Source organism: Hylaeus volcanicus, chromosome 7 (genome assembly GCF_026283585.1).
Source record: "Hylaeus volcanicus isolate JK05 chromosome 7, UHH_iyHylVolc1.0_haploid, whole genome shotgun sequence".
Lineage (NCBI taxonomy): Eukaryota > Metazoa > Arthropoda > Insecta > Hymenoptera > Colletidae > Hylaeus > Hylaeus volcanicus.
Window position 1 is genome coordinate 12,223,453 of NC_071982.1, and position 8,323 is coordinate 12,231,775.

The 8,323-nt window shown below is 42.0% G+C and overlaps 1 protein-coding gene across 2 annotated transcripts in view; it reads right to left on the reverse strand.

Annotated features, from left to right (window-relative positions):
* Positions 1 to 8,323, reverse strand: part of LOC128880023 (uncharacterized) — a 678,051-nt gene that overhangs the window by 559,318 nt on the left and 110,410 nt on the right. The gene's annotated exons all lie outside the window — the stretch shown is intronic.

The window sequence follows — 8,323 nt, forward strand, 5'->3', positions numbered from 1 at the left end:
CGATAAGACAGAGTATTCTGTCAATAATAATCGGTGATATAAGAAGTTTAGTCGATAAGACAGAGTATTCTGTCAATAATAATCGGTGATATAAGAAGTTTAGTCGATAAGACAGAGTATTCTGTCCAGGAGAATCGGTAATGTAGGCAGTTTAGTCGATAAAGTAGGTAACCCATTTAATGATATAAAACACGTGGACCTAAAATAATAATAAAGAAGTAAGTATAAACATAATCTGATTATTGTATAAAACATTTTCTGTAGCCGAATAAACCAAAATTTTATCAAGAATGCATTTAATTTTACACAAGAGGCTCGTGCACAATTCCCGTCTCTTTTCGCGAGGCAACGTTTGGTTTTCACAAATCTGAACGAGAGGAACGTCGAGGTTGAGTAATGTATTCGATAAAATTCGGTAGCATGCAAATCTGAAAAGCTTTCCGCGGATCTGTCGAATTCGACAGTGTTCCAATCCACTCTGCGACCGTGCCGCCCTTCTTTTCATTTCGATATCCGATTCATCGGGAATAACTTGCATCAACCTTTACTCAATGCTTCGCTACAAATTGCTCGTTTTCTCTGGCGCATTCGCGGCGCTCTTCCCGTAATCCTGAAGGTACCTAATGCAACGCCATTTCACTCGCGTGTCCGTTAGCTTCCGCAAACCTCGCGCAAATCCGTGAAATTTAACGAACGGGGGAGTTTCTTCACTCGGAAACTCGATCACATTTAATTTAATCGGAGCTCGAGTTGGAATAGGAATGTCAAGAAAATAAATATTTTAACTTTTATAGAAAAAAATGACGTTTTCGTGGAAAATATGGCGACAGCTAGAAAGCACGGTTCAGAGAATTGGAATTTTTGATGTTTCAATTTTTGCACGCGAGTTTGCTGTACATATCGACTAACGTTGGGGCTTTGACATTTATAAAACCAATCGAAGTACCTTTCCAAGGACAGAAATATTTATAGGGAATTTCCCATGCGTTTTATCCTGCGAGCACGATTCGTCAAGTTCGAGATGGGAAAATAAATGAATAGTAGTAATGGATTGTTGTAAAATAATTACAATGGTGTAATACTTGATTTAGAAATTGGAAAATTTGTTAAAATATTGGTGAGATGATTCTTATTTAGTAGTATATAAAACGTACTATTCGTACTTCATAAGAAGCTGTATCTTTACTACAATGTAGGCAAAAAATAATACTCGGAATATTTTATTGCTATTAGAAATAACGATTGATAAAACATGTGTCTGTGATTAGGACACTTGCCTCATAAACTTCGGATGAACAATAAATAAAGCTCTTTACAAATACATATATTAGTCAACCTTCATTTACATCTACTATAACATAAATAATTCTATTAGAAGCTAGATAAATACTCGACTAATAATCTAAAGATAATAAAGATACAAATAATATTCATACTTGGTAACTCAATTTTACTACGTAAGCCTACCTAAAGCCACAAAAGAACAATTGCGGAAAATAATTTCGCGATGCAGTCTTGTACCTGAACGTCTTAAACATGCGTCGCGAAAGGATATTCACGGTTGTCTCGGTCCTATCCGTCGGACACGTCTCCCATTTCCTCCCTGGACATTCCTCTGACCTCCGCGACCTCTCGGCACTCTAATCGCGCAATTAAATACAACGGAACGAATTTACCTTGTCTTTTACATCCTCTAAACTTGTTCCATCGCGAGGGCTTAATTAAACAACTTGATTTGTTCGTGCGTTCCAGGTGTGTATTTATCTTGCCAGAAGATGGACGACTTTCCAGGTAACACTTAACGATTTTTACGACGCACTCGCGTGGAATGCGTGGACGTTACATCTCTGTAACGCGAGGCATGTATCAACATCTTGATTGTGTATGCACAGGGTGTCCTACTTAACTTGAAAACCGGAACAAATGATTGAGAGATTTTTTTAATGGTTTCAAAAGAGTGAATACGATGGTGATAAGGAGTCTTCTCTTTCTAAGGTTGTCTTGAAAGCTCTTTTAAGGTCATGGATACTTTCTTTTCATGAAAATTCTCCACCCCTGCCTCGCATATTGATAATCACCCTCCTGGTTGAGCCATTAAGCTCAGTATCTCCGTCTAAAAATGTTGTTTGCTATATTCCTTTAACAGGCCACGTGTTTTGTGACCAACAAAAATTCTCTACAATTCTTTGCCTCGCGTATTGATAAACAATCGTTCTGTTTAACCATTAAGCTTAGTATCTCCGCCCAACACATGTATCTCTCTTCTTTTAACAATACGCGTGTTTTTGTCCAATACAAATTCTCTACCCTTGCCTCGAATATTGATAATCAACCCTCCTAGTTGAGTCATTAATATTAATATCACCTTTAGGCCATCCTCTTTTAGTAGCCCATATGTTTCCCATCCCACGAAAATTCTCCATTCCTGCCTCGCGTATCGACAACCGTTCCAATTTTCAAACATTAACCGAGACACCGTCGCACTTTCAATCTCCATCCGACTGTCCATCAAACGAGCCCCGTTTTCCCAAATGAAATTACTCGCGCGAATTACCCCCGGCGTCTTAACGTAATTACACGCGCGTTAAGTATCATGTTACCTTTCTGCAATTAAACCTTTCCCGGTCCCGCGAGCACGAACCTTCGCCTCATTAGCATTCCAGCGCGGGCGGAAAAAGAACGACGAAGGGCGAGGAGGTGGCTTGGGCATCGTTACTGGGGGGGGGGGGGGGGATGTGGAGAGGGGGGCAAGGGTTAAATCAATTCGCGCGGTTCCGGGGAACAATAAAATTCGCTACGGTGTCGAATTTTAAAATTCAATTCCCTTCGCCGAGGCTGGAAAGAAGAAACGAGGGTGAACGTGCGAAAGCTGGGGGGATTTGGCCACGGAGAGCCACGGAAATATTTCCCGCCATTGGCATGCGCCCCGCGATTACCAGTATATTTCAAAAGACCGGTACAAATTGTTCCCAGCTCCTGTGCGGCCGTATCCGTGTCTCCGCGGCCGTTTAAAATTCCGAACGCGGGATCGTCCCCGCTCGCGATCCACGATTTTGATTCTCGTCGTTCGACGCCGCTTACCGGCGAACCAATACCCGAACGCGTCCCGCGAATCTAGTTTCACCGTAAAAAGAGAAAAACCGAACGGAATATCTGTGTCCCATTTCGCGCTCGTTGTTTGTCGAATGATAAGGGGAGAGATAAGGCTGGATTTACTGGGAAGAAACGGATAGTTTCGATATTAATATTAATTGATGTGAATCAGGTGTGTTTAATCGAGCGAGGGGTTTGGATCTACCGGATTTCGCATACTTGCGTTAATGAGTGTCGCGGGGGAGTCCTGGCTCCGCGACAGTTACACGATTCATTGTAATTAATCCGTATTAATGGAAATTTGATTGGGAGGTTGTTTAGAAGGGACCTGTTCGATGTTAAAATGATCAATCGGTAGATAGAAGTAGTAACGAATTAATTTACGAAATGACGAATTACTTACTGAACACTCATGCTGCTCCAACGTGTACCATTAAAACATATGAAGATTGTTCCCAAAAATTTCTTTCGCCGCTTGCATTCAGCTATTTCGCGTGACAGTGTTTATATCAATAAACAACCTTATCTCTTAACATGAAACATAAAATATTGTGTACATATTACTTATTAACAAAACGAAAGAAACCTTTTGGGACAACTTAATATATCTCTAGGAAAGTGTCTAATTCAGCTAAAACGAATCTATGCAATGTTGCAAGATATACCAACTAGAAGCATCACCTAATAAATGAATTTAAAAAAAAAGTAATTAACCAAATATTTACAAAGGCTTTGATCTTCACTGAATAGCGAAGCGATTAATTCAATAGGCACAGCTAGAATAATGCACGTTGTTCAACGAGCGGGTAAGAGATGTACATCGGCGAGGAAGGGGGGCGGGGGGCACGGGTCGAACTGCACCGCCCAGAGACTCCCTTTCGATCATCGTTTGCCTTGCCTCTCTTTTTCTCGTCGCTTCCCCGTGTGTACTTACGTGATCGAATACGTAAGCAGCCGGCTTTCTGGTTCTTTTACCACGAATTCCTCGATTCCGCGCCGGTTCCGCCGCCCCGCGATCCCCCCACGGTCGATCCGGATGAAAATCCGGATAGAATTCAAGTTATTTGCGGGGATATTTTAGCTCCGCCTGCGTGGAGTAACATCTCGATCTTTTCCCCCTCGTCTCCTCGTCGTTTCGCTCGCGATTGAATTTCCGAGCTATTTCCGTGACGATTAATAACGAGGCTGGGGAATCCCCCACTTCAGATGACGCGTTAATCGAGGGATTTTTAAGTACCGTTGGACAAATACGACGAGGAATTACGAAACAAGAATCACGAACGTAGAAAGTGAAACTTTGCCTACATATGTACACAAGATGTTCAATTATAGGTAGGCATCCCTCGAGGGGGTTGATTCTACAGGTCAAAATGAGACGAAAATCAAGAGTGTCAAAATTGCAATGGAAACGTCGTTTTAAAGTTACAAAGAATTGAAAGTTCCGGGGCAGATACGCCTGATGCCAGGCAACCTGTGGACACAGTGGCGGCGGCGCGGAGCAGGTTCGTCCGAAAGAAATATTTCCACAATTTTAACACTTTACCGACTGATAGTCGATTAATCGACTTTTTGTCCCCAACGTTCACCGACCGGTAACTGCTATGGTAACTAGCAAGTATTTGTTACTTTGAATTGAGATACAAGTTGCTTTGCTCTGTAAGCTCTCGTATTTTTATACAATTCCCGGTGCCAGAGAGGATATGCTGCCGAGCGGCCGGTGAGAAGGGCATAGGATCTTGAACCGCTACCGGTCGGTAAAGTGTTAAAAAGCGCGTATACGTCGAGCATTACAACATTTCCTGTCTACTTCTGAAAATCTACAAAGGTATCCTAATTAAGACCCTCCTGACGAAGTATAAGGGGCAAGAAGAAAATATGGTAACTGCCACTCTACAATGATTAAACAAAAAATTAACAAGTGACAAATTCTAATCAGCGGACAGAATGCAAGGAATATATACGAGTTGCAACAAATGTTAAGACCGCGATGCTTGAAAGCTCGAAGTCAAGGACGAGGTCAAGACCTTTTATGTGAATAGTAACGCCGTGGAAAGCGTGAGAGCCTCGTGGAAAGCGTGAGAGCCTCGTGGCGTTTGTCCAATGAGGTACAGGAGGCCAACAATAAGGAGGGAGGATTTGAAAGGATTTAACTTTAAGCCATGCGAGGAAGGCCAATTTGAAATTCTAACTATGTCTAGTCCGTGTTCGCGAATCGCGCCGCGAATACTAAAGATGACAATAGACTGCAATATTTGCGTGACACCGGCGTAGATACGTATAATTCTGAGAGGATTCACGAATGCAAAGTGGATCTGCGATATACATGCTACGTGGAGGTGACCCTAATATTGATATCTATCATATCTCTCACACATTAAATATAATTAACTCATTCACTGGCAACTGCGAGATGTCTCGTAGTTCAAATTGATTACTCAAGAAATCAGTTTATAGCCTTTTCAGAAATCAGTTTATGGCATAAGAAGATCTTGAATTTTCTTTCTAAAACAACAAATTTAATATCACTTTTTATCATCAAAATATTATTTTCTGCACTTATTCGTGCACACGAAAGAAGACCAGTTTTTTTTCGAAAACTACACTATTAGGATTTCTTATTTATTTTTTCCATACTAATTTTAGTCCAAGTTGAGCTTAAAAATGAAATTACAAAAGTACGAGAAAAGAAATAATTCAGCTTTGAAAGGATTAAAACAAACTCTTATTATTTCTATATCTCCCTCAACTCAGCTCTGATGTACCACCCATCTCTCGCTTCTACTCACCCTAACACGCGCTAAATACCCTATTCCCTTCCCTTCCCCCATGCAAAGGACCCTAAAGCATAAGCAACCAGTCGCCAGAAAAAAGGCACTCGTGTTCATCGTCGGCACGGCACGAGAACACGGATGTTCGTGGGATCGAAAGGGGTAGGTGGGGCAGAGAACAGTGCGAGTCCGATCGAAGGAACGAGGGTTACATCGGCGAGATGCAGCTTCAATATTGATATGCCGGATTGGCTGGTGCCCGGCGGCGTACGGAGGAGATCAGAGAGATCCAGGCGGCAGAGCCTGGCTTACAAAGCACGCAAAGGATCGAGTGAAATTGGGCGAGATATTATTGAACACGCTCGCCCCCGTCGAACGGGGAAGGGAAAAGGACTGACTGCTGCGTTTCGATGCAGATCCTCTCTGAAAACGACTGCGTGCCGTCGAACTAACTCACCGACGAAGAATTTAGTCTGGAGCTTCGAGCGTTTTTTACCGAATGAGAAGGCACTCGAATAAGTGCGCGTGTTTGAGCTCCGGTCTCTTGACGGTTCGACGCTTGTCGAGGATATACTACGGAAATTCCTTTGGCGGAGGTGCGCCGTTTTCAGGTAACTTCGTTGAGAAATTGATATTCGTATCTCCGAGGAAAGTGGATGAGGCGTTTTGTGTATGCATCGACTTGTTGGGCTGTTTTAAATTACACAAAAGCGAAATGTTTAGTAGAGGAATGATGGTATACCATCTGTATGGAAAAGAAAAAATAGAAGATCCGAAGGAGCCAATGTAAGTATAGGAATATTTATGAATATTTGATTATTATTAACAAAGAAGAAGAACCGTAAGGTTTCCTCTTGGAATGTTCAACAAAAAGGACAATTACTGCCTTCGATCTTACTAGTAAATCTCTTATAATGCAATCTATATACACTTTCACAACTAAAACTATAAACGTTCTCAACAATACACTTGTTCCTTGACTGTAATACATTTTTCCAGCTGCCACACATTTCGAACTAAGAAATACACTTTAAATTACATTTCTTGGAACCTCAGAATATTCCTGACAATATGAACAGTTCTCGAGGTAATAATGCATGATTCTCGCCTAATTGTTAACCCGTAGAGACAATTGCTAGTCGTACGAGGAGTGCCTCCAGAAGTCCACGAGTCTATTATCATCCCCGACGGCTTCATAAGACGAGAAGTCAGAGACGTAGATAATGCCGAAGGGAGTAAGTCGTAGTTTACACGTGAAATCCAACCCGTATGCCGACGTAATCGAAATGAGACGGGGACCCCCATGTACCCCATGGACAGGATTGATGGACAGCCAGTGGTCCGTGACGTGACCACCTGACATTCTTGTCCGATCGGGCTGACATGCCCCAGGGATCATGCATGCGAGTTTCGTGCTCACGTAGCAAAACGTCTACTCCGATTTTCCGCCACCTACACGCTGCGGATCCGAATCTGCGAGCTGAAATTGCGTCTAATGCCCCACAGCTACCATAATCTGAGCTCTACACCGACCATCTCCAGGGTCTCGTTAATTGTGACTGGGTAATTCAAGGTGAAAGAAAAAGGTGAGAAATTTGGAGGATTTTAGATAACATGAGAAAGAAAATTTATTTATTTATTTATTATTCCAATAGGGTCATCTTTGTGCAATATTTTCAGAGTTTTAAATTTCCTCTAGGTATTAAGGATGTGTATTTTTTTTTTTAAAGATTGCAAGAGATTTATTTCAAATTTTAGTTGTAACTGGGCGTTTTTATTTTGTAGGCTTTAATTGTGAACACTTGAAGTTGGTTATTGTCTCGATAAAAAATATCAATGCCTTTGAAATGCCTTTATGATTCTTATCGCCATCTTCTTGCAATTCTTCAGCAATTAACTACTCGCCTGCGGCAAGTATCGGGACTTTTTGCAAGCAAAGACGGGCGCGCCACACGGTAGATCCTTGCCACACTTCGCGCGCACGCCTGCTTGTTCGCACGTGCCGAGCAATTTTCCCATAACGCGAGAACTATGCGGCCAAGCAGAACAGGTCGAGCATTGAAACAGTCGCCGGCCGTGGCGTGATTTCGAGCGCACGAGAGCCTCAGGGCCGACTCAAAGCGTGAACCTTAGAGGCTGGAATCTAAGGATCCACAGAAATTCGGTGCAAAGTTATCTTGTTCATGAATGATAATTAATAATTGCATTTCTCTGGAATCATTACAACCGAAGAACAATTTCCTTTGTCCATTTTTCTTATGGTCAAAAATGAGACATACACAGTCCTTTTACTGAACAAAGAGGAGATTGATTTGGTTTATTAAAGTGCTTAGATGTTTTAATGTAACTATTACACTGACAGAGAGGAGCTCACGATCGATGTTGGTAACACGGAGTACTCTATTGGCAATATTCTGTTGGTAACGCAGAATACCTTGTTGGTAACGCAGAGTACTATAGGT